Below are 27,556 nucleotides of genomic sequence, written 5' to 3'. Positions count from 1 at the left end.
GAAAGAGAGAGAGAGAGAGCACATGAGAGGGGGGAGGGTCAGAGGGAGAAGCAGACTCCCTGCTGAGCAGGGAGCCCAATGTGGGACTCGATCCCGGGACTCCAGGATCATGACCTGAGCTGAAGGCAGTCGCTCAACCAACTGAGCCACCCAGGCGCCCAAGAAAAGCATTTTAAAAAGATAAATTTTGATTGGTTCTTTCTATTTTTTCTTAATCATAATTATAAAGAGGCCGAACACCTTCCTTTCTTAGCTACTCCCAATATTTACGCTCTAGTGATCTATAAAACATTGCTGAGTTCATTTTATAATGTGTTACATGTCTGTTATGACTTTTTGACATATACTTATAAAATATTTGACAAAATGTTTTTAAATATGTTAAACTGCTGTATGTTATAATGGTATAAACTATAGCATTAAATATTTTTCTGATGCTCAGAGTACATAATATGTTTTTTCTAAGTTATTCAGAGGACAAATTTCTGAATAAAAACATGAAGAAAAGAGGAAAATGTCCTTTTACTCAGAAATGAGAGAAAAATAACATGGTGTGTTTGTTATGGAGAAAGCAAAGGCCTTTTATTTAGGTAGAAGGGGAAGGGGTAGGAAAGGTACATCACATTTAGTAAGTATCTAATAAGGGTCAGACACTGTATAATGCAAGTTTATTATTTTATCTCACTTAATCTTTATATTCATCTAGGTTAGATATTATTTCATTTAAAATGACAAGATTGAAGCTCAGAAGGTTAAACTTGAATGAAGTTAGAATTAGTAAGTGCCAGAGCTAGTATTCTCATCTGTGAGAACAGAGCCTTTTCTATTATATTTTTAGTGGGTGAATGGAAATTTAATTTATGCTTTTTAGTAGTTACTTAATTTGAATGGAGATTTTGGATGTAAAAAGACGTAGAGTAGTACTTAAAATGTCTCTTTTATAACCAAATCACCTATACATCCAACATCTGAGGTTTGATTTAATGGTGAGAGTAGAAAAGGAAAAGAACTGTATAAATGAACAGACTTTTATTAAAGAAAATCAACAACTTATTAAGGTGCTAAAACTAGATATTTTAGAGTAGGTATTGTATAACTATTCTTCTAGGTTATGTTTCTACAAAGAAATATTTAGTGCTATGTTGTCCAGTATGGTAACCACTCATAAAATATAGCTCTTTAAATTACTTAAAATTAAAAATGTAGTCTCTCTACTACAGTAGCCACATCTCAAGTGCTCAGCAGCTACATGTGGTTAGTGCTATGTTGTCCAGTATGGTAACCACTCATAAAATATAGCTCTTTAAATTACTTAAAATTAAAAATGTAGTCTCTCTACTACAGTAGCCACATCTCAAGTGCTCAGCAGCTACATGTGGTTAGTAGCTGTCTTATTGGACAGTATAGATATAGAACATTTCCATCATCATGGAAATGATGTGCTGACTTTGTTTCTTTCTATAGGAAATAATTTCAGTTTGGTAGTTGTGAGCTTAATTTTTCACTTTAAGCAATTTTTACCTGGGGGTGCCTGGCTCACTCAGCTGGAAGAGCATATAGCTCTTGATCTCAGGATCATGAGTTTGAGCCCTACTTTGGGTGTAGGAATTACTAAAAAATAAACTTTAAAACATATAAAAAATTCTTAGCTGTTTAATAAGGTAGTCACACTATAGTTTCCCCATTTAAATGGATTAAAAGTAAATTAGAAATTAAAACATTCTTTATTAGAATTTTTACTATTTCAAAATTGACTTTTGTACTTAATATTTTAAGATTATATTATTGAATATAGTTATAATTAGTCCATATTCATATATGGGTATTCATATATCCATAATTAGTGTCATGTGGTATGCCATCATATGAATATGCTATATTCTATTATTAATCAATTGATTTTTAAATGTTTTTGCTATTGTAAACAATACTACACTGAACATTCTCTTACAAGACTTCAGGTACACATGCAAAAATATTTCTATAGTATATAACCTAGAAATAGAATTTTTGGGTTGTAACGTGTATTTTCAATTTGATTAAGAAATGCTAAATTATTTTCTACATTGGTTATATCAGTTTGTACTCTGAGATTGTAAAGTTGTCTTCCCTTGTTTTATTTTTAAAGCTTTAAAATATTCTTTCACTTTTAAGTCCTGATTTCACATATTTATATTAACATTATTAAGATTACTTTTACTATTGAATAGCCATTGTTTAGTTTGTTTAAACAAACTAAAAGGTAGGATTTAAAAGGTAGGATCTTAAATCTTATTTCTTTTTTTTTTAAGATTTTATTTATTTATTTGACAAAGAGAGACATAGCAAGAGAGGGAACACAAGCAGGGGGAGTGGGAGAGGGAGAAGCAGGCTTCCTGCTGAGCAGGGAGCCCGATGAGGGGCTCAATCCCAGGACCCTGGGATCATGACCTGAGCCGAAGGCAGACGCTTAACGACTGAGCCACCCAGGCGCCCCTTAAATCTTATTTCTTATGAGCATCAGCATAAGTAGCAATTCTGAAAGCAATAAGCTGATCATCTTGTAAAGTTACTCTTTCTTGTAGCATTTTACGAAGAAGCTTTTTGTCATTAAAAACTACACCAATGCTTGATAGAATATTCTTTGCCTTTAACCTTACTTAGGTGAAGATTCATGGCAAAATAAAATTTTTCTTTTGTTGCAAATTAGCAAATCAGTTACTTGTGTATTTGGTTCTGTTTTGTGCCAGGCATAGTGTTAGTTACTTCGGATACAAATTGTATTAAGTCATGGGTTCTGTCTTCAAGGACCTTGCAGTTCAGAATAGGAGAAAAAACTGTAAATACAGAAATATATTAAAGTGATTTATTTATTTTTTAAAGATTTTGAGAGAGAATGAGCAGGAGAGAGAGAAAGTGCACGAGCAGGGTGAGAGGGAGAAGCAGGCTCCTCGCTGAGCAGAGAGCCCGATGTGGGGCTTGATCCCAGGACCCTGGGATCATGACCTGAGCCGTAGGCAGATGCTTAATTGACTGAGCCACCCAGGCATCCCTTTATTAAAGTGATTTCAATGCTGTCAGGAAAACTTGTACATTGGAATCTGAAAGGAGAATATGCTTGACTTGTCAAAGTGTTAAAACTATTTTATATGAGGTGAATATTAAACTGAGCTTATGAGAGCAGAATATTTGTCAGACATTTAGAGGAAGTGATTCTCAACAGAGGGAGCACTATACCCAGTGCCTGGCATATTTTAGGACACTTCAGATCATTGACTATGGCTGAAGGGTGAGGGGACAGTGTGAGAGAGTCAGCTGAAGAGGTGGAAGAGGAGGAAGGTTGGGCCTTTAACTTACTGGCACTGGGGAGCCATTGAAGGATTTTAGTGGATTTTAAGTCATTAAAGAATTTAAAGCAGGGAACTAATTTGAACAGATTGTTACTCTAGATGGTTTCTGCTGCAGTGTGATGGTGAAGATGGATTTGAGAGAGGTAAGCGAACTGCAGTTCGGGAGAGGTAGAGAGGGCCTTAACTAAGGTAGTAACTAGCTATAAACTGGAAGATGAGAGATGTTAAGAAAAATATCAGAAATATTCAGGACTTGGTAAACTGTTGGTTGTGGAGGGTGAGAGAAGAGGAAGAATATGAATCACTACTTGATTTCTGACTTGGGTGCTTGAGTGGTTGGGAGAGACACAAGGATGGAAGTTAGAGGAGGAGAAGGAGTATCCAGTTTTGGTGGACCAGGTACTGAGTTTTGTTTTAGAAATGGGAAAATTGAGGGCCCTGTGACCATCCAGTTGGATATCTGTGTGGGTCTTAGAAGAGAGGTATGGATTATGGTTATAGATTTAGATAGAAGTCATCATATTTGGGTGGTAGTGAAAGTAAGGTTGGAAAGCATCATAAAAGAAGGAAATGTAAAGTTGAAAAAAGAAGCCAGGAACAGAATTTGGAAAGTACCAGTAAATAAAAGGAATTAATGACAATCTACAACCTTCTTTGTAGTGATACAAAGATATAAATATTTGGATCCACATGAATCTTATAATTTTTTTTATTATTGAAGTATAGTTAACAGTGTTAATATAAGTTTCAGTTGTACAATAAAATGTTTCAATAATTTTATACATTATTCAGTGCACATCACAATTACCGTACTCTTAAGGAACCTTTTTTTTAAAAAAAATATTTATTTGAGAGAGGGAGTAGGGGGAGGGGCAGACAGAGAGAAGCAGATTCCCTGCTGAGCATGGAATCCATTGTGGGTCTCGGTCCCAGGACCCTGAGATCACGACCTGAGCTGAAGTCAGACGCTTAACTGACTGAGCCACCCAGGCACCCCAGAACTTACCTTTTTATGGAATTAAGGAGCAAATGTATATGCGCTTGTGATGGAAAAAATTACTTAACATGTAAGTTAAATGGATGAAACATGGTATGAACTGTAAGAGTATATACTGAAACTAAAAACAGCTTGGTGTTAGATAATAAAAAGAGACTTTTTATTTACTATTTCTTTTTATTTTTATTCTTTAAAAGATTTTTATTTATTTATTTGACAGGGAGAGAGCAGGAGAGCACAGGCAGGGGGAGCGGCAGAGGGAGAGGGAGAAGCAGACTCCCTGCTGAGCAGGGAGCATGATGTGGGGCTACATCCCAGGACCCTGGGATCACGACCTGAACCGAAAGCAGTTGCTTAACCAACTGAGCCACCCAGGGCCCTAAAAAGAGGCTTTTTAGATATGTTTTTTTGAATAAGATTAAAATAAATAAAAATGAAAACCATTATAAAAACTAATAGTAATGGAGCGCCTGGGTGGTGCAGTCAGTTTAGCGTTTGACTCTTGGTTTGGGCTCAGGTTGTGATCTCAGGATGGTGAGATCGAGCCCTGTGTCAGGCTCCATACTCCGCATGGACTGTGTTTAAGACTCTCTCTCCCTCTCCCTCTCCCCTCTGCTCTCTCTCTCTCTAAAAATAAATAAATACATCTTTTAAAAAAAAGCTAATAGTATTATTGATAATGAACGTATATAAAAAAATGCCATCAGGAACACATCTGAATCAAACAAAATTGGATTTATTAACTTGTAGCACTGAGGAACATGGCACATCATGTGGAACCTTGAAGCATCTCAGTGAGAAGGTGTTAGAAAGGACTTCTAGGATTTGGGTTTATGATTTGGGGGAAGGTCAAGAAAGCAAGGGTTTGATGCTGTCCAAAAGCAGAAGTAATTTTGTTATTGGGGATCCTAATAATTCTTTTTTTTTTTTTAAAGATTTTATTTATTTGAGAGAGCACAAGAACAGGGTGAGGAGCAGAGGGAGAAGCAGACTCCCCACTAAACAGGGAGTCCAATGCGGGACTCGATCCTGGGACGCTGGGATCATGATCTGAGTGGAAGGCAGCCACTTAACTGACTGAGCCACCCAGGCGCCCCAGGGATCCTAGTAATTCTTACCTAGAAGGCAGGAAGAACATAGTGGTGCTAAAACTAGAATTGGTAAGGAAGCAGACATATTAGCATAAAAGGGGAGTGTTTGACCATTTCTTGGTTTGGACAGTGTTGTTTTTGTCTCTGTTCAGATAAAGTCAGAGTGGCCTTGTCTAATTTGGGGTGTTCTCCGAAATTGTTTATGTTCAAATAAAATGTTATGAACACCTTGGCATAGCTCTAAGTGCCAAGCCAACTCCCAGCGACACAAGACCTGAGTGATAGTGACAGACCAAACCCTGGCTGTCCGGAGCTCCTTTTGTCTTTCTTAGTCTCTAACAGTGATAAGAAAATTCATCAAAGGCTTGGTGGCAAAGACAAATGTTAGGTGTTGTTAGAAGTGCTCTATGCTCTAATAAGTTTGTAGTTGGGATACAGTAAGGATGATAAGAGAATTTTGGAAGGATGGAAAGGTAAGGAGAGGAGAGACCAACTGGTGAATGTTGTTTTTTTTTTTTTAAGATTTGTTGATTTTAGAGAGAGAGGGAGGGGAGGGGCAGAGGGAGAGAGAATCTTCAAGGGGACTCCCTGCAGAGCGTGGAGCCTGATGTGGGGCTCGATCCCACGGCCCACGAGATCATGACGTGAGCCGAAATGAAGAGTTGGATGCCCACCTGACTGAGCCACCCAGGCACCCCAGGTGAATGGTTTTTAAATGATCAATTTTGAATATAGTTTAGGTAGATTTCTGAACTGGATTATGGTATGATGAAATTAGTGTTTGTGGACAATACAATTGCCTTTTAAAATTATTAAATATCTAAAAATTATTTTAATGAACATTTTACCTTGTCTATATAATTCAAAATATTTTCCTTAAAAGTATTTGTCCATATACTTTTTTACATTGTTACAATTACTATTTTGTATTCTGAACTTTAAAAAATATTTGCTTAATGTACCATCATACACTTTATTCTGTGTTTTTATCTTGTTTGAAGAGGATCATTTCAATAGTTGTCTCTGAGGCTGTTTTCTCAGAAAGGGAAAAGCTGTAATATGAAGGATATAACAGACATTTGGGAGGAAGAATTAACAAGCATCTATTACTGATGAGATGGAGTAAGGGAAGAGAAGAATAAAAAATTTTGAATCCTTGAAACTGACAAAGTTGAACTATTATCTATATACATAGTTTCTCAGTTGGATGATGTATTATAATATAGTATCAACAAGAGTTTGTAACACCCACCAGCACTATTTCTTCAAGATATCCTGAAAGCTGCAAAATGTACCCGATTGTTAAAATGATAAAGTATTTTTAGGTTGAAGCTTTGACATTTGGTGACAGTGGTAGAAAATAATTATGAGGGACACCTGGCTGGCTCAGTCGGTAGAGCATGCACCTCTTGTTGTCAGGGTTGTAAGTTCAAGCTCCCCACATTGGGTGTAGAGATTACTTAAAAATAAAATCTTAAAAAAGAAAAATGTTAAAAATATTAGAAAATAATGATGAGGGTAGAATTTAGTAATGGTAAGATATTCATACTCATATCGAAATTAGAATTTATAATCTGCGTGTGGCTGGGTTCACATCCTATAAAAATTAGTCTGAGAACATGAGTGAAGGCTGGTACTTCCAGGTTAAAATGCCTGGCATCCCCATTGGTATTGGTGGTGCTCATCGGAAAGAACACTAGCCTTTCATCCTTAATTTATTCCCCTTGTGCCTATTTGATAAGGTTGTCTTCTTTAGATGACTTTGAAAAAAAAAAAATGTCTTATTTATACACCATGACAAACTAAGGAGAAAAAGGTTCCATTATTGGAGAAGCCTGACTGGTTGAAAGATTATTTTAAACTTTTTTATACTGTAAAAGTTAAAAGGTATACACTATACCTAATTTGTTTTAACCATATATAAAATAATTTTAGATATGTGTAATACAGATCAAACCACAATATAACAGAATATTAAAATTAACATATCTAATTCATGGCCTGTAATTTTAAGAAGTGTGTCACATTATAAAACTCTATAAGGGAAAAACCTAGAAATGATTGAAGTTCATTGCAGTGGACTTCAAACCTATCATATAATTGAAATCCTGAGACTACATTTCATTCTTAAAGCATAAAGTGAAGCTAAAAGAGGGATGTAAAATTCATTAACATTTTATCATTTTATTTAGATTTTTCAATGTTAAATTTTAACAGGGAGCATACTTAACAATGAACATATACCTAAATAATTTAGGATTAGATGATTTACTTCATCTAATTTTACTGTTAGCATAATAGTTTAATTAATTGTTAAAATCTAGATAATAATAAAGCTATTATTCGTGATTTAAAATTTTTTTTGACCTTCACCGTTTATATTTAACTGCTTTTTCTCTTCAAACTTCACAGCTGTGTCATGTTACAGCTGCATGTATGAAAAATTAATTTATTCTTGCTCGTTCATTTCCTCTTAGAATCCAGTATCATTAATCATTCACTGATGTTGACACTTAAAGTCAAATTTATATATAGATTACCTATTACTTATAAAAGTAATGATGGCTGTTTATATAATGAGTGAAATCTCTTATTCCAAATATATTTTTATTTTATAAAGTACAATTTATTTACACATTGGTGTCTCAGACATTTAAGTAAAGTGAGTACATTATGTATAAGTTAAATATGTGTGGATCTTTTTCATATTAACTGTATCATTAACCAGACTTAAGTCACTTGGAGAAACTTGTTGGGAATTTGAAAGGCAGAGTATGAAGTAAGAAAATTATTTACAACACATAGACAAAGGGTTAATGTCCTTGCAGTATAAAGAAGTCTTGTGTATTAGTAAGAAAAAACAAGCATCTTTGTCAAAAACAGGCAAAGGACAGGGATGTAGAAATTCAGAAAAGTATAAATACAGAAACTAAAGAAATATAAGTTTAAAGCAACACTTAACAGATGAGAGTTCGGCAAGTTATTATTAATACTATTTTAATGATAATACTTGATGTTGTGGAAATTGGAGAGAAATAGTCTCCTATACCTCTGGCAGAGATACATACTGATGCAAGTTTCTACAGTATAATTTGGCAATGCACATCAAAAGCCTGTGAATAGGAATGGATGTACACAGAGATTTTTGTCAAAGCACTTTTTATAAAAACAAAGAATTGGAAACAACTAAATGTTTATTATTGGATGATTGGTTAAATTATAAACCCCCATGTAATGTAGCCAGTTTTTTAAAAATGGTGTTTTTAAAGTTAGATTGTTAAACTGTATTCAGAAGTGTCTTTGATTTCCTTCAGGGTACTTTGAGGACCACTGGGAGGGGGGAGGCCAAACTCCATTCTGCTCAACTAGAGCAGCTTTGTCCCTGTTTTTTAATATACAAGTTTCAAAAAATGAGAATATGCCTGGGAAAAGGGTGGGAGGGGGGAACATTTGGCATTCGAAGTGTTCAGTGCAAAGGAAAGATATTTAGTTACCTTGCCAAATGAAAAGTAGTAGAGTATAAAACATTGGGTATAGGGGTGCCTGGGTGGCTCAGTTGTTAAGCGTCTGCCTTCGGTTCAGATCATGATCCCGGGGTCCTGGGATCGAGCCCTGCATTGGGCTCCCTGCTCAGCGGGAAGCCTGCTTCTCCCTCTCCCATTCCCCCTGCTTGTGTTCCCTCTCTCACTGTGTCTCTCTCTGTGAAATAAATAAATAAATAAAATCTTAAAAAAAGAAAAATTGGGTATAGTTGGGTCTCAACGTTTAAAAATATTGTAACTCCATCTGTCTATGCATATGAGAAAATGGAAATTTATTGTAATAAATTAGGTAACAAAATCGTAAAAAAAAAAAGGCAATAGTGATATGATGGAATTTCAGGTGATTTTTACCCTCTGTTTTGTTTTGTTTTTAAAACACATTTCCAGCAAGTATTTATTATTAGTTAAGCCGTGATTCAGGATCCCAGGGTGGGGATCGCCATGTACCTTCTCCCGCCTTCACAACACTGGGAGAAGGATGGAGGACAGAGGAGAGGTGGAGTAGACCCGCTTCAGGTCTTGCCAGGAAATGTGCCTTCTGCTTGGTGATCATCCTAGGTTGACACCCAGGATATGGGGCAGAGGGACTTGTACACACACTGGTACAATTGACACGTGGAGACAACACTGCCTTTATCGGTCACCATCTTCTCACAGCGGTGGAGGTCCAGGTGGTCCTGCCAGCATTTCTTGGTCTGGTTCTGGTTGGGGAAGTGGCTCTCAGAAGGGGCAGTCCAGTAGTTCTTGATTTTGGTCTTGGTGTCTTTTTCCATGGTGCTGACTCCAAAAGACACCCTGGAACAGCTCACAGCTCAGTGTCTACCCTCTGTTTTTCTTATCTATATTTTATAAAATGAACAGGTGCTATGTTTGATGAGGTGGAAAAAAGCAATAGCAATTACTTATAAATACTTTTAAAGTGCTATCACATTTCCATGCAAAGTCCCCTTTTAATATTGGTGTGGTCAAGTATAAGATTTACTACATGGCAGCTACTGTTTTAAGCAGTTGACATACATTAACTCATCTAATCATTATAACAACCCCAGTTAGGTATTATTAATATACACAAAATGTAAATAATTTGACCAAAGTCATGCTGCTGATTAGGTCTACCTTGATACATTACCTCTTGTTTACAAAGAATTCCATCTTATTAAACTCCAGCTTATATTACCAATTCCCATAAATTTCAAAAATAGTTTATAAGTGCTAGATGTGAAAACATATATAGATATATTGACATGTTTGTATATATTTTGTATTTTCTTTGTAATTTCATCCTGTTAGAAGCCTTTGACTTACTATAACTTCACTCATTGCCACCATCATATGCAGATAGGAAAGAAGAGGATCTTCTGAGTTGATCAGATGCTCATCCTTATTAAACCATTTTAGGGGCACCTGGGTGGCTCAGTCGGTTAAGTGTCAACTCTTTTTTTTTTTTTTTAAAGATTTTATTTATTTATTTGACAGAGAGAGACACAGCGAGAGAGGGAACATAAGCAGGGGGAGTGGGAGAGGAAGAAGCAGGCTTCCCGCTGAGCAGAGAGCCCGATGTGGGGCTCGATCCCAGGACCCTGGGATCATGACCTGAGCCGAAAGCAGACGCTTAATGACTGAGCCACCCAGGCGCCCCGGTTAAGTGTCAACTCTTAATTTATCAGGCTCAGGTCATGATCTCAGGGTTATGAGATCGAGTCCCATGTCGGGCTCAGCACTGGGCATGGAGCCTGCTTAGTATTCTCTCTCTCCCCCTCCCTTTGGTCCTCCCCCCCCCCTAAAAAAAGAAAAATAAACACCTTTAAAAAAAAAAACACAACCTTTCAGAAACCTGTTTATGATAGTGCTGGCCCTGAGTTACTGTTTGTTTTTAAGCAAGCTGAGCAGCACACACATACAGATATGTACAGTGTCTACATGCTGGGCCTCTGGAACACGTGCAAATCATTTGCCCTTGGAACATACACAAATCATGGGTTTTTATACTTGAAGATGGCATTTCTTTTGGTATTATTTCCTGGTCCAGACTTCCCACTGTCAGCAAGATTTATGCTTGACTTATTTATGGTAGTAACTGATTGTGTTGAGCCATCCACATATTCTCTTATCTGTGACCCTTTGGGCCTTCACAGAACTAGGTGAAAAAGCTAGGAGGGAACTGAGTGCATTTAGAGACCAATAATCCCTATGTAATGTGCTTTTTTCAACAGCAGATAGTTCATTTACAAAATACTGTTTAGGTTTGATGAGGGTTAGAAAGATTCTAAGGGAAAAGGGTCATGTAAGAGAAAGGAAGAATTACTAACAAGGGTAATAAAATATGCTGAACAAATGGATGGAGAATACAGGAGAAAATGAGTATAGGGAAGTATGCTAATGAAAATATAGAAATTAAAAACAGTATTACTAAAAGGTGATGACCTAATCAGGGAAATATTATGATATCCCTATGAGTAAAATGAGCCCTTCTCCACATTTTTCTTGATGTTAAAAAATCCATATCCCTAGTTGAAAGATAATTTTTAGATAAGTATTTAAGTATTAGAAAATCCATATATGGCACATAAATTCATATGTAGTCATAAATTAATGAAGCCCTTGCCTAAAACTATATGTGTTTCTTTTCTCTTTGGTTGTATAATTTGTGGTAATGTAAAAATTGTTATTTGGTGTAGCTGGGACCTTGGCTTATGTGTATCCAGTGATTCATCCAGTGAAAGAATTAGAGCTGAGTTGTGGAACTTGTTTCATGCCTGGAAAGATCCCCTGGGGCTTTGTGACCCTTCTGTGATCATTGGAGCAGGCTGGGCACTTGAAGAGATTCTCTGATTTTTTTTAGAGGAGGAGGGTTTGTTCATTCTTCGCCCAACCTTGCACCCGCCATAAAGGTTTTCTCCCATGGCATATAATATCCTGCTCTCTGATACATAGATTGGAAGATGAAGGTAGTCATGGAGTTAATAAAAACATTTCAAAATAATGTAATATCTCATAGTCATTACTCTATGTTAATTATTTTACATTAATAGGACTGAACAGTATAGGGATGTAATCTATTTCCAAACCTTCTTTGCAAAGTACCTCTCAGATCTTTATGACTTTACTCTAAGACTGTGTATCCAAGATGGTAGTCACTAGCCTGTGTGGCTATTGAAATTTAACTTAATAAAAATTAAACAAAATATTTGGCCCTCAGTTGCACTAACAGTGTCTTAAGTCCTCATTAGTTACTTACTAGCTACCACCGTGGACAGTGCAAATGTAGAACGTTTCTATCCATTGCATAAAATTCTATTGGTCTGTACTTCTGTAGAGGAGATATATATACATATGTATATGTGTCTTTTGAGGAGGTCATTGATGTTGCCTCACCCATGTCTTTTAAAGTATAAGTTTATTGAAGAGAAATAACCATATTTTTTTCAAGTTGATCAGAGATTCTTACAGCTTTGACAGTATATTATGATGACAGATTTGCAAGTTAGCTAACTTTACTATGAGGAAAGCTTCATTCAAGTTAATCAGTTATAGAGATTTACTGTGTTAATCTGTAAAATATTTTAAAGTTGGGCTTCTGGGAAATAGCATTATATAGGTAGTGAAAAAGAACACTTATTTTCAATACAGGAAATGTGATCTTGTCCCAGCTTTGCCACTAACTAGTTATAAGACGTTGGGCATTTTCCCTCCATGACTTACTTATTTTATAACTGGAAATATATCTTATAACTGGAAATTTATAATTGGAAATACTTTTCTTTTAAGATTTATTTATTTATTTATTTTAGAGAGAAAACATGGGGGTTGGGGAGGGGCAGAGGGAGAGGGAGGGAGAGAGAATCCCAAGCAGACTCCCTGCTGTGTGTGGAACCCAATGTGGGGATCAGTCTCACAGCCCTGAGATCACAACCTTGAGCCAAAACCAAGAGTTGGACACTTAACAACTGAGCCACCCAGATGCCCCTGGAAATACTTTCTGACCTCCTTCACTCATTTCATCCCCACCCCGCCTCTGGCAACTACTAGTCTCTTCTCTGTATCTGTGAGCTTGGGGTTTTGTTTGTTTGTTTGCTTTTTAAGATCCCACATGTGAGATCACCACATTTATCTTTTATTATCTGACTTATTTTACTTAGCATAATGCCCTCAGAGTCCACCCATGTTTTTGCAAATGGCAAGATTTTCTTCTTTTTTATGGCTCAAAAATATTCCATGTATAGGGGCGCCTGGGTGGCTCAGTTGGTTAAGCGACTGCCTTCGGCTCAGGTCATGATCCTGGAGTCCCAGGTTCGAGTCCCACATCGGGCTCCCTGCTCAGCGGGAGTCTGCTTCTCCCTCTGACCCTCCCCCTCTCATGCTCTCTCTCTCTCAAATAAATAAATAAAATATTAAAAAAAAAAATTCCATGTATATATAAATATAAACATATAGTATGTGTCCCATTTTCTTTATACATTCATTTGTTGGTGGACACTTAGGTTGTTTCCTTATCCTTGCTATTGTAAATAATGTTGCAGTAAACATGAGGTTGCATATATCTTTTTGAATTAGTGTTTTCATTTTTTTCTGATAAATACCCAGAAGTAGAATTTCTGGATCATATGGTAGGTGTATTTAAACATTTTTGAGGGGCGCCTGGGTGGCTCAGTCGGTTAAGCGGCTGCCTTCAGCTCAGGTCATAATCCCGGGGTCCTGGGATCGAGCCCCGCATCGGACTCCCTGCTCGGTGGGGAGGCTGCTGCTTCTTCTCCCTCTGCCTGCAGCTCTGCCTACTTGTGCTCTCTATCTGTCAAATAAATAAATAAAATCTTAAAAAAAAAAATAAAAAAAAAACATTTTGAGGAACCTCCATACTATTTTCCATAGTGGTTGCACCTATTTACATTCTCTCCAACAATGCACAAAAGTTCCCTTTTGGGGCGCCTGGGTGGCTCAGTCATTAAGCGTCTGCCTTCAGCTCAGGTCGTGATCCCAGGGTCCTGGGATCGGGCCCCTCGTCGGGCTCCCTGCTCGGAGGGAGGCCTGCTTCTCCCTCTCCCGCTCCCCCTGCTTGTGTTTCCTTTTTCGCTGTGTCTCTCTGTCAAATAAATAAATAAAAATCTTAAAAAAAAAAAGTTCCCTTTTTTCCATATCCTTGCCAACACTTGTTATCTCTTACCTTTTTGATATAGCAATTCTAACAGGTATGAGGTGATATTTCATTGTTGTATTGATTTGCACTTCCCTGATGATGAGTGATGCTAAACATCTTTCCATGTATCTGTTGGCCATCTGTATGTCTTGGAAAAATGTCTATTCAGATCCTCTGTCTATTTTCAATCGGTTTGTTTTTTGCAGCTGAGTTATATGAATTCCTTGTATATGTTGGATATTAGCCCCTTATCAGATAAATGATTTACAAATATTTTCTCCCCCTCAGTAGGTTGCCATTTCATTTTGTTGATTTTTTTGTTTTTGGTGTGTGTGTGTGTGTGTGTGTGTGTGTGTGTGTGTGTGTTGGTATGCAGAAGCTTTTTAGTTTGATATAGTCTCATTTGTTTATTTTTACTTTTTAAAAAAAATTTTATTTATTTGACAGAGAGAGACAGTGAGAGAGGGAACACAAGCAGGGGGAGTGGGAGAGGCAGAAGCAGGCTTCCCACTGAGCAGGGAGCCTGATGCGGGGCTTGATCTCAGGACTCTGGGATCATGACCCGAGCTGAAGGCAGACGCTTAACAACTGAGCCACCCAGGCACCCCTGTTTATTTTTACTTTTGTTGGCCTTAGACTTTGGGCATTTAATTTCCCAAAGTTAATTTTGGATTTAATTTCTTCATCTCTAAATTGTAGGTTTAAATAAAATATTTTTAAAAGTCTCTTTGTTGTAACAGTTACTTGCTATTTGTTTTCTGATACAACTTTTATAAAAGACCTATGGTTTTGAATGGAAGAGATAATATAAAAAGAAAGAGAAGGTGTGATGACGCTGCTAAGAGGAGCCTGCCTTATACACAATTATTTTAAGACAGCATTTAGCTGTACAAATCACTAAACCGCTACCAAGGAATATGAGGATTCTGTTGGTCTTATGTTGTAGCAGCTTATCATAAAATGCTGCTTTCATCATGTTCATTCCTTCTGTATAAAGACCTTGATTAGCTTTGGAGTCATGCAGATCTGAATTTAGATATCATTTCCTCTGAATACTAGCTCTGTGGCATTGAATGAGTTACATAACCTGTCTGCCTCAGTTTCCTATTGGATGGATGAAACGTGTTATCGTGATCTTCTAGAGCTTGCAGCCAATTCTGAGGGATAGACACATTATTACATTAATGGGTGGGAAAGTTTGTTGTAGATGTGGACCACATACTATAAAAACAGAAAAGAAGGTTATTTAACTGCGACCTGGCCATGGTAGAGAAGGAAGAGAAGGGTGTAGTGGAAGAGTGTCTTCCAGGGAGGATAAGACCCTGGTATGTGAGGTCTGCAGCTAAAACATTCAGAAGGAGTAGAAGAGTATGGTACAAATTAAACCTGGGAATATAGACAAAGGCTAGGAAATAAAGGACTCAGAGTTTAAACTTCATGCTGAGTGCTGTGGGATCACATTGAAAACTTTAAAGCCTGTATTTATGAGCAGAGTAATGTGAACATACGGGAGAGAAGGAGCAAATCTTTGCTTCAGGATGTTCACTCTAGCAGCAATGTAGAGAATGGGTTAAAAGCAAAGAGACCATAGGAAGCTATTTTTTTCCAGTTTAAGTGAGAAATAATGAAGAATTTTACTAGGATAATGGAAGGAAGGGAGCAGATTCTATACAGGTTAAGGAAGTAAAATCAGTATTAATTAATTGGTGGTTCATGTGGGGTTGAGGAAGATGGAGATTTCTGTCTCAAGTAACAGAATGGATGATGGTGACTTTTCACTTGGTAAGGAATACATTAAGTAGAATTGACTGGTGAGGCAATATAGTGTTATGTAGGAGGTTACACTTTGAAGCCATACTGCCTGGTTTAAAATCCTTCACTAGCTTTGTGCCTTAATTTCCTTCATTAGCTTCATTAAAAAAATTTGCTATTGAAGTATAGTTGACATGCAGTATTATATTTTAAGTGTACAATATAGTGATTTGACAATTCTGTACATTATTCAGTGCTCACCATATTAAGTATAGTCACCGTACAACATTATTACAATACTATTGACTGTTTTCCCCATGCTGTACTTTTCATCTCTGTGACTTATTTATTTTACAACTGGAAGTTGGTACTTTAATCCCCTTCACCTATTTCATTAGCTTCATTTACACGTGAGTTAATGTGTGTGAAATGCTTAGAATAATTTCTGGCATGTAAGCACTGTATGTGTTTACCAGTAGTAGTAGAGGATATGGGCTAGTTCACTTTTAGACATGAGGGAGAGTGCTATGGAAATATGTAATATGCAGTTAGATATATAGACTAAAGTCCAGTAGAGAAGTCTGGGCTGGAAATACCATAATGGAAGTTATATAAGTAGTAGTTGAAAAGGGAATACGGAAAATATCCCAAGGAAGGGCACCTGGGTGGCTCAGTTGGTTAAGTGACTGCCTTTGGCTCAGGTCGTGATCCCAGGGTCCTGGGATCGAGCCCTGCATTAGGCTCCCTGCTCAGTGGGTGTCTGTTTCTTCCTCTCCCCCTGCCCCTGCTCATGCTCGCTCTCTCTCTCAAATAAAATCTTAAAAAATAGAAAAGAAAAGAAAATATCCCAAGGAAAGCAGATAGAGTGAGAAGGCCAAGATGGAACATTAGGGAACAATAATTTAAAAGTCAAGGAAGACCAACTTATAAATGTAACTGAGGGGGGAGTAAGTAGAGGCATAAGAAAGAAAATTAGGCCTTAGGGTCCCAGATGCCAAGAGCAGTGAAAGAGTGATTAATGTCAAGTGCTATAAAGCTGACCAATATGGTAAGACTGAAGAGTCCTCTGGCTTTGCACCAAAGAAGCCAAAGTTTGACCTTAGTGGGAGCATTTCTTTAGAGTTTGGTATAGAAGTCACTTTACCAAGGACTGAGGAATAAATGGATCAGGAGGCAATAGAAATGGTGAGTTTAGATCTCTCTGTCTCATTTTGTTTTTTATTTTTTTATTTTTTAAAGATTTTATTTATTTGACAGAGAGACACAGCGAGAAAGGGAACATAAGCAGGCGGAGTGGGAGAGGGAGAAGCAGGCTCCCCGCCGAGCAGGGAGCTCGACGCGGGGCTTGATCCCAGGACCCTGGGATCATGACCTGAGCCGAAGGCAGACGCTTAATGACTGAGCCACCCAGGCGCCCCTCTCATTTTGTTTTTTAAATTTAGTTTTATCAAAGTAGTAGTTAAAAAACAAATAGTTAAAAAAAAATTAAATAGTTCTATAGGGCTTAGAAGGAAAAAAGGAAAAGCAAACCAATGTCCCTTTCCTCTCCATCTCTACTTTTTATACAGGAAGCCAAAGTAAAATTGTCTAGCTGTTTCTTCTGGTATTTACTGCCGTATTTCATAAACTACTGGGTATTTATCCAAAGAATACAAAAATACTAATTCAAAGAGATACATGCACCCCAATGTTTATAGCAACATTATCTACAATAGCTAAATTATGGAAACAGACCAAGTCTTCATCAGCTGATGAATGGATAAAGAATATGTGGTTTATATATACAATGGAACATTACTCAGCCATAAAAGAGAATGAAATCTTGCTTTGCAATAATATGGATGGAGCTAGAGAATACAGTGCTGAGCAAAATAAGTCAGTCAAAGAAAGACAGATACCATATGATTTCACTGATATGTCGAATTTCAGAAATAAAGCAAACAAGCAAAGGAAATAAAGAAGATAGAAAGAGAGGCAAACCAAGTAACAGATTCTTGGCTATAGAGGACAATGGTTACAGAGGGGAGGTGGATGGGAGGATAGGTTAAATAGGAGATGGGGTTTAAGGAGTGGGCTTGTTGTGATGGGCACAGGGTGATGTATGGAAGTGTTAAATTACTATAGTGTAGACCTGAAACTAATATAATACTGTATGTTAACTAACTGGAATTCAAATAAAAACTTAAAAAAAAAAAGAAAAAGAAAATGAAGATTTACATCTTTTATACTGCCTCTTCCCTTATTCTTAAAAAAAAGTTCACAATTTTTGTTTAAATTAGTATTTAGTACTTTTTTATAGCTACATGTATGTTTACAGAGAAATCACAGTATACTGTGATTGCTTTTCTTTTTTTCTTTTGTATTATTTTTTAAAGATTTTATTTATTTATTTGACAGAAAGAGACACAGCGAGAGAGGGAACACAAGCAGAGGGAGTAGGAGAGGGAGAAGCCGGCTCGATGCGGGGCTCGATCCCAGGACCTGGGATCATGACCTGAGCCGAAGGCAGACACTTAATGACTGAGCCACCCAGGTGCCCCAGCTTTTCCTTTTTTAAAAAACAGCTTTTAGGGGTGCCTCCACAGCTCATTTGGTTGGGCATCCAACTATAGGTTTTGGCTCAGGTGTTATGGTCTCTGGGTGGTGGGATCGAGCTCCAAGTCAAGGCTCAGTGCTCAGCGTGGAGTCTGCTTTGGCATTCTCTCCCTTTCCTTCTCCCTGTCCCTATGCCCTCCCCCACCCTACATATGCACATGCTCTCTCTTAAATAATAAAAAAAGAATTTAAAAATAATAAAAAATAAAACAGCTTTTAGAGTTGATAATCGCTATTTATTTATTTTTGCTTGATTTTCTATGTATGTATCATCAGCATGTTTCCAGAATTTCAACAGAACTGGAAAGCTGCTCAGTAGCTTCAAACTTCTCAGATCATCTGCCAATTTCTTTTTTTCTTTTTTTCCCTGTTGCATCTCCTAGAGCTTACTACATTCTTGCTCCAGTCTAAACTTTGTTGTTCCTTGCAGGTCTGCTGGATAGCTGTTGTACCCATGCTTTCCTTTACTCTCATCTTGGGAATTTCCTTTGCTTCTTTACTATTTTTGGATCTCATGTCTTTATCTTTCTTGGTTTTTCTCCGTGTCTTGATGGAGTACCTCCTGAAACTGTTTCTAAAGAAAAGGAGTACTAAGGAGGTAAAGTTTTTAAGACTCTGTGATAGTTTGGCTAGGTATGCAATTCATATAGAAATGCTTTTTCATCAGAATTGAAAATATGTTTCTGTTATCTCCTAATGTTCATTGTTGCTTTGAGAAGTCAGATTTTATCCTGGTTCTTACTCCTTTTCATAAGAGCCCCCCCTTTTTTTCATTCTCCTTAGAAGCTTTTAGGTCCCCTTTTCCCCACAAAACCTTAGTTGTTCTGAGGTTTTACAGTGATGTGCGAAATTGATTTTTTAAATGACTTGATCTTTTCAATGTGAAAACTTGCATCTTTCTCTTTTTAGAACTGTTCTCCCTAAAGCCTTCTCCTTCCTTAATTCTTTCTTTAACTCCTACTGGTGGATGCTGTATTTTATTTTAAGCCTTTCACTCTTACTGTTACCATTTTTGCTTTGTGCTCTTTTTGGAATATGCAGTCAATTTTCTAACATTTTCGTTGATTTTTTTCTAATCATATATTCAATTTTCAAGAGCTCGTTTTTGTTTTCAGAAGAATCCAGAATGGTTTCATGAATGCAATATAATCTTATCTGTCTGAAGATGTTAATTGCAGTTTCTAAGATTTCTTCTCACTACATTGTTTTATTTCCTCCAGGCTCTTTTTTCTGTTTGCTTGTTTTGCCTCTTTTCTTCAATTTGAAGTGTCTGGTGATTCTTGGCTGTCCAGTTTTAAGAGTGACTGAGATATTTTATTATGTGACAGTTTTACTAGAATGCATAGCCACCATAGAGCGTGGATTGCCATGCAGCATGATTTTCCTTCCACTTACCAACCTGGAAGATAATGCCAGATATTTTAAGTTTTGGGTACGGCCACAACTCACTTCTAGATTCTTTTTCTGTACCACAGTCTAGGTTATGTTTGACAATAAACAATCTCAAATTTTTAGTAGCATACACAGTGAAAGTTTTCTCTCTCTCAAACTACATACACAATATGGTACGTACTGCTCATCGTTCTCATTTCAGGACTCAGACAAATGGAGGCTCCGTTATGAAACTTGCTTCTAGAATTGTTGAGGCAGGAAAGGGGAATAGGCAGATTGGGAACTACCTCCAAAAGCTTCTACACAAAAGTGTCCACACCACTTATACTTACATTTCATTAGCTAAAGCAAGTCACATGGCCATGCCTAATTTAAAATGCAGTAGTGAAGTGCAAGCCTACCATTTGCCTTGAAGGAGAAGGCAACCAGAATATTTGTAACACCTGTAATGGCTACCACAAAGGCATTCCACTGATGCATGTTCTATAATTTCTTTATGCTCTTTTTATTTAAATGAATTTTATAATATTTGTATCTTCCAAGAATAGGAAGTCTAAGTTCCCTTCCAGCTTCAACACTCTGGCTGTATGGGTTAAAAACTGCCACTCACCCCTCACAACTTGTTGAAAATTACTGTGTTCAATAAATATAGTAAAAATAAAAAGATTAATATTCCTTAAAAGATGGGAGCTATTTTTCTCAATAGCAGTTTCTTTTAAACAAAAAAAGATTCACTAGCTTGACAAACTTGTTAAGACATACTTGTTTCTGTGTTGAATCACTGGCAATATTGAACAAATACTTGCATCCTTGAATTATAAATGTCTACTTCGGAGGTTTTAAATGACCAGATACCTCAACTATCTTAAATGGTATTTCTTGGTTGAAAATGAACATGTATATTTTAAAATATATTTTTAAAAAATTGTAAGTTATTCTATGTTGTCACTAAAAAAATACTTCAAATATGTCAGTACCTTTTTGTCGGATAAAATTTCAAGTGCATTTATTTTATTTTGTGCTTTATGTTCAAACTTTGTTTTAATTTTATTGGTGACATTATCTTTTTTCTTTTTAAGATTTATTTATTCATTTTATTTTTTTTTTATTTTATTATGTTATGTTAATCACCATACATTACATTATTAGTGTTTGATGTAGTGTTCCATGATTCATTGTGGTGACATTATCTTTGTAAGCCTAGTAACACCGTAAAATCACATTGCTAAATTAGTAAGCTTTTTCCCCATCCATACTTCTTTTCCCTCAGATTCAATTTAGTAGGTTATTTTAAATCATATAATTTTATATTCTAAATCATGAAGTTGTTCAGTTTACACTAAAAATAAATTTTTATTTTCATTCTTTGTATTTGGAAATGACATTGTCTCTTGTCAGCAATTATATGAACACTTTGCTGAAACACATGTATGAAACATGTTTGAAACACATGTATGAAACATTTTTATTTTGAAAAAGAAGAACCATAATATCAAATAATGTCATATTTGCTTGTTCTTCCATGATGATCGTATAGGAAAGTTTTGGACACTGTCCGTATAGTAGAAACAAGTAAAGAATTCATTGTTGTTATTGTAATGGAACTTGTTTTACCCTGAGTTTAATGACTCAACATATTTTTTAAAATGTCCTGCTTTTTGTCAAGAAATAGAATACTCTAGCTTTAAAGGTAGTTATTTTCATTTCACACAGACACACTGATAATTCAGCTAAGAACTCTCAAAGTATTATAACAAAGCATGTTATGGGTTCACTTGTTCTTAAAGAGCTGACAACTATATTATGTGCCTGGGTCTTGCCACATTTGTGTATGTCACATGTGCCCTAATAGTAACTGCACTGGTGTGATTTCTTTTTTGTAAGTAGCCATGAATAAGCTGAAAGCTTTAATGAAAGAGCAATACAGAACTGTACTATTGTACTATAAATCAAAAGCACAAGTTTTAATACACTCACTGAAAGATACCAGTAGAAGCTTCTGAAATTTGCACGCACACACACGAAATTTGTAAAGCTCGTGGTGCCAAGTAACATTACGGTTTCTACTGACTTACTTAAGAGCATAATATGACTGTGTTTTATGTTACAGATTTTAAGGAAATTTTAGAATCACTGAGGCATTTCTCTGAACTCCAGAATTGTTTACATTTGTAAAAAAAAAAAAAAATGAATTTAGGGGCACCTGGGTGTCTCAGTCAGTTAAGCGTCCAACTCTTGATCTTGGCTCAGGTCTTGATCTTAGTGTTGTGAGTTCAAGCCTTGTACTGGGCTCCATGCTGGGTGTGGAGCCTACTTAAAAAAAAAGAGAGAAAAGATTTAGTTTAAAAAATCACTCTTTCAGGGCGCCTGGGTGGCTCAGTTGGTTAAGCATCTGCCTTCGGCTCAGGTCATGATCCCAGGGTCCTGGAATCGAGCCCCGCATCGGGCTCCCTGCTCAGTGGGGAGCTTGCTTCTCCCTCTCCCTCTGCCTGCTGCTCCCCCTGCTTGTGCTCTCTCTCTGTCAAATAAATAAATAAAAATCTTTAAAAAAAAGAAATCGCTCTTTCATAGGGCTTCAGATGGGCAAGCAGCATTAGTTGTGGATAGCTGATTTGGTGTTTTGTTTTGTTTTTGCTTTTGTTTTTCCATTGAATAAAAACAAAAAGATAAGTCTAGAATCTTTAGTATTATATGTGCTGTTTGAGAGGTTCCTAATTTTTTGGCAGCTCTAAAGGGAAAGTAGACCCACTTCTCATTGATTCATCTTCTCTATACTTATCCCCATCACCGATCATTGTAATAAAGAGTGATATCATACTGTTCTCAAAGCCAAATCAGCCCCCAGCAGAAGGCAGACATTATCTGGGAGGAAAGGATCAAGTATAACTCCTCAGAAAATATGCTCTCTCTGTTTCCCCAACCCCGCCATTTACCTTCTCCCCTTTTCCAATTATATAAGTAATATAAAATATCAGATTGTAAATCACCAGAATATTTGATTTTCTGAAATTTGTTGGTAATGTCCAATATAGTACCATGTACACATTGGTCTTACTAGGTACTTTGTAAATATAATAATGATAACTTCAATTTCAATTTATTACTTTTAAAAAAATCAAGTATGTCAAAATATTTCTCACCCATAAAGTATCTCTGTCAAAGATGTATTTTTACAATATATATATATTTTTAAAGATTTTATTTATTTATTTGACAGAGAGAGACACAGCGAGAGAGGGAACACAAGCAGGGGGAGTGGGAGAGGGAGAAGCAGGCTTCCCGCCGAGCAGAGAGCCCGATGCGGGGCTCGATTCCAGGACCCTGAGATCATGACCTGAGCCGAAGGCAGACGCTTAACGACTGAGCCACCCAGGAGCCCCGTATTTTTACAATATTTTAAATAAAAAATTAGAAATAAAGAAGTTGATAGAATTTTAACCGTAAACACCATTATATCCAACATCTAGATTGTATAATTAATGTTTTCCTATACTTGTTTTTTCATATAACTCTACACCTGTTTTGTCTCTGTGGATCCATTAATCTTTTTGATGCATTTCAAAAGAAGTTACACACATCAGTATACTCCCCCCTAAATCTTTCATCATGCATATCATTAACTAGAGTTCACTATCTTTTTTGAGGTAAAATTGATATATGATGAAATGCACAAATTTTACGTGTACCTTTCAATAACCTTGACAAATGTCTATACTTTTATAACCTGAACCACTCTCAAGACCTTGAATATTATCACTCTAGAAAGATCCTGTGTGTCCCTCCTCAGTCAGTCTACACACCCACCCACAGGCAACAACTATTCTAAATGTTTTTCCTACATAGGTTAGCTTTGTGTGTTCTAGAAATTCGAAGAAATGGAATATGCAGTCTGTACTCTTTTTGTATAAAGCTGCTTTCACTTAGTATTGTTGGAAGACAGTTTTCCCAATACTCTCAGATTGCTGCATGGCTTGTGAGTGAGGCAAAGGCTCTCCTTCGTTCCGGGCTTCAAGTGTTTATATAGCAACTGCCTTGGAACATAGAGATAGTGTTTCCTTCCAGAGTAAAGGGCAAGCATGCTTACTGCCCATTATGAAAAATTCAGCTTCCCTAAGCTCAGTGTTCCTCTCTTGTAATGCAACACACTGTGTGTAGGTTTCATTTGACCTTCTTCCTATCACCCTGTGGGAATAAGGACTTGTAGAATCATCACAAAAATGCTGATTACTTGTTACTGTTATTGCTCTGAATAATAAACTGTCCTTTGTCTCTGACTCCGTAGTACTGTGCTTTCTACTAGCATCTGTGGAATTCTAGCGGGCTAAGTTTTCACCTTGCATTTGAGGTAAAAATCAAAGACCTTTTACAGTTTTTGAGAAGTATTGTGATGTGTATACTAGTAATTCATTCCTTTTTTTACTCGGTAGTATTCTATTGTATGTACATAGCACAATTTATTTATCTGTTTTATTACTGAAGACTAACCTGTTTTTAGTTTTTAGCTACTATGGATGAACTTGTTATAAATGTTTGCCTACGAGTCTTTGAATGGACATGTGTTTTCATTCCTCTTGGATAAATAATTAGGAATGAAATACTGGGTTTTGGACAGGTATATATTTAATTCTGTTAGAAATTATAGAAATTGAAGTTAATCCAATGTAGATCTACCATTTTATATTCCTACCATTAATGTATGAGAGTTCTGGTTGCTCTGTAAAATACTGACTCCAATTCAAATTTGTGAATTTTTTTCCCACATGACCAAGGAAATTCTCTGTTATCAGCTGGGTGTTCTATAATCTATAATTCAACTCAATTCTGACAGTATCAGCCAGGAGTTATTATCAAGTCCCACAGGTTAAGGGATCTTAGTGCCAGACTGCCCCCCCAACCCCACTTTAGACAGCAGTCCCAAGTCCACTTTGTCACTGCTTCTGACCTAATGGCTATAGATCAGAGGTTCCAATAACCTCCTTGAGTTTGATTAATTTGCTAGAGCTGCTCATATAACACAGAGAAACATTTTATTTACTAGATCACTGGTTTATTATAAAAGGACATAACCCAGGAATAGGCAGATGAAAGGGATTCAAAGGGCAAGGTATGTGGGAAGGGCATGGAGCATCCATGATCTCTCTAGGCACATGACTCTCCCACCACTTCCACATGTTCACCAACATGGAAGCTCTCCAAACCAGACCTTTTAGGTTTTTATGGAGGTTTCATTACAAAACCTACTACACTGACCTACAATACCTACATTGACCATTGGCAATTAAATTCAATCTCTAGCCCCCTCTCCCCTCCCTGGAGCTGGGGGTGGGGTGTGGGTTGGGGCCCATTATCAACATCCCCTGCTAGAGTGGTACATTTGTTACAATTGGTGAACCTGCACTGATACATCATAATTACCCCAAAGTCCTTAGTTTATATTATGGTTCACTCTTGATGTTCTATGGGTTTGGTCAAATGTATAACGACATCTATCCATTATTGTGGTATCATGCAGACCATTTTCATTGCCCTAAAAAATCTCCGTGCTCTGCCTATTTATTCCTCCTCATCTTCCACTCTCCCCAATCCCTAAAAATCACTAATTTCTTCACTGTCTCCATAGTTTTACCTTTTACACAAAGTCATATAATTAGAATCATACAGTATGTAGCCTTTTCAGATTGTCTTCTTTCACTTAGTAATATGCACCTAAGGTTTCTCCATATCTTTTCATGGCTTGATAACTCATTTCTTTTTCAGTGATTAATAATATTCCATTGTCTGGATATACCACAGTTTATATATTTATATATTCATGTAGTGAAGGACATCTTGGTTGTTTCCACGTTTTGGCATAAATAAAGCTGCTATTACTATCCATATCCAAGTTTTTGTGTGGACATAAGTTTTCAGCTCCTTCGAGTAAATACCAAAGAGCATAGTTGCTGGATCCCATGGTGAGAGTATGTTTGGTTTTGTTAAAATATTTAAAACTGTCTTCCAGAGTGACTGTACCATTCTGCATTCCCACTAGCAATGAATGAGAGGTCCTGTTGCTACGAGGAACTGTACCATATCCTCACCAGTATTTGGTGTTGTCAGTGTTTCAGGTTTTGGCCATTCTACTAGGTGTTTTAATTTGCATTTCCCTGATACCACATGATGTTGAACATCTTTTCTAATGCATATTTGCCATCCATATATCTTGTTTGGTGAGGTGTACATTAGGTCTCTGGCCTATTTTTAAATTGGGCTGTTGGTCTTTTTTATTATTGAGTTTTAAGAGTTCTTTGTATATTTTGAAAAACAATTACTTTATCAGACATGTGTTTTGCAGAGCAAAAGTTTTTAATTTTAATGAAATCTAGCTTATCAATTATTTCTTTTCTGTTTCATGCCTTTGGGGTTCTATCTAAAAGGTCATCACCATACCCAGGGTCATTAGGTTTTCTCTGGTGGTATTTTCTAGGAGTTTTATAGTTTGTGTTTTAAATTTAAGTTAGGGATTCATGCCGACTTAATTTTTGTGAAATGCATAAGAACTGTTTGGAATCTTTTTTTTTTTTTTTTTTTTGCATGCAGATGTCAGTTAATCCAGCACCATTTGTTGAGATGTATTTTTTATAAGTAAGATCTAAGTGAAATATATAATCCTTTCAATTTCATGAAACATGAATATCATTGAAGCTTAGATTTGATAGGGATTTTTATTTATTTATTTTTAAAGATTTTATTTATTTATTTGACAGAGAACACAAGTAGGCCGAGCAGCAGGCAGAGGGAGAGGGAGAAGCAGGCTCTCCGCTGAGCAGGGAGCCCAATGCGGGGCTCGATCCCAGGACCCTGGGATCATGACCTGAGCCAAAGGCTGACGTTTAACTGACTGAGCCACCCAGGCGCCCCAATAGGGATTTTTTAAAAAAATTATGTAGCCATCATGTATTAAATATTTATTTTCAAAGAGAGGCAGTAAAATAAGATGTCCTACAATAAGAATTAATTTCCTACAATTGAATCTATCAGCTAAGAAGTTTTACAGAAAAATTTTTAAGAAGAATTAAAACAAGGAATAAAAGATGAACATACATTGAGGAGGCCTATAGCTTCAATGTTCTAAATCGTCATATTGTGATTATGGTATCGAGGGAACAATGAAACATTCTGGAGAATGCTGCACTAAGCATCATGCTATTTTTAAGGGCTTTTGGTGTCAAACATCTGGTTCTGAGTCCTGGCTCTACCATTCATCAGATTTGACCTTGGGTCTCTCAGTGTCCTCATCTGAAAGAGAGAAGGTTACAGTTACTTTCTCCTCTTCCCTTCCTCTTTCCTTTACTCCCCACCACCCTGATTCTCCTCACCTGCCTCAAATATATTTTGAGCACCTGCTGTGTTTCCGGGATGGTTTTAGGCATGAGGATTGAAATGAAAAATTCTAATATTTCCTCTCAGGATGTTTGTAGCCTTATAAGAAAATAGATACATAATAATGCAATATAATAAGTGTTATAATGGTGATATATACCATGTATAATTGGAGCACTGGAAAAGCATGCCTGTATTGGTCAAGAATGTCATGAAGGGTTTGAAGATGAGATAATGTTTAAACCAACTCAGTAATATGCAGACATTTGCCAAGTGGGTGTTAGAGGTAGGGTTAAGTTGGATCCAGTGGGACAACAAGTGAAAGCATTCAGCACAGTGCCTGTTTGTGAATAGGTTCTTGA

The 27,556-nt window shown here is 36.7% G+C and overlaps 1 protein-coding gene and 1 pseudogene across 2 annotated transcripts in view; one reads left to right on the top strand and one right to left on the bottom strand.

The window, feature by feature from the left end:
- The window catches only part of LIN28B (lin-28 RNA binding posttranscriptional regulator B), a 128,190-nt gene that overhangs the window by 34,274 nt on the left and 66,360 nt on the right, over positions 1-27,556 (top strand). The gene's annotated exons all lie outside the window — the stretch shown is intronic.
- Positions 9,514-9,732, bottom strand: LOC118521535 (cytochrome c oxidase subunit 6B1 pseudogene; annotated as a pseudogene).

This window comes from Halichoerus grypus, chromosome 9 (assembly GCF_964656455.1).
Source record: "Halichoerus grypus chromosome 9, mHalGry1.hap1.1, whole genome shotgun sequence".
In the NCBI taxonomy this organism is placed as follows: Eukaryota; Metazoa; Chordata; class Mammalia; order Carnivora; family Phocidae; genus Halichoerus; species Halichoerus grypus.
The sequence above is the reverse complement of the archived record's forward strand: the minus strand, read 5'-3'. Positions and strand labels throughout refer to the sequence as shown.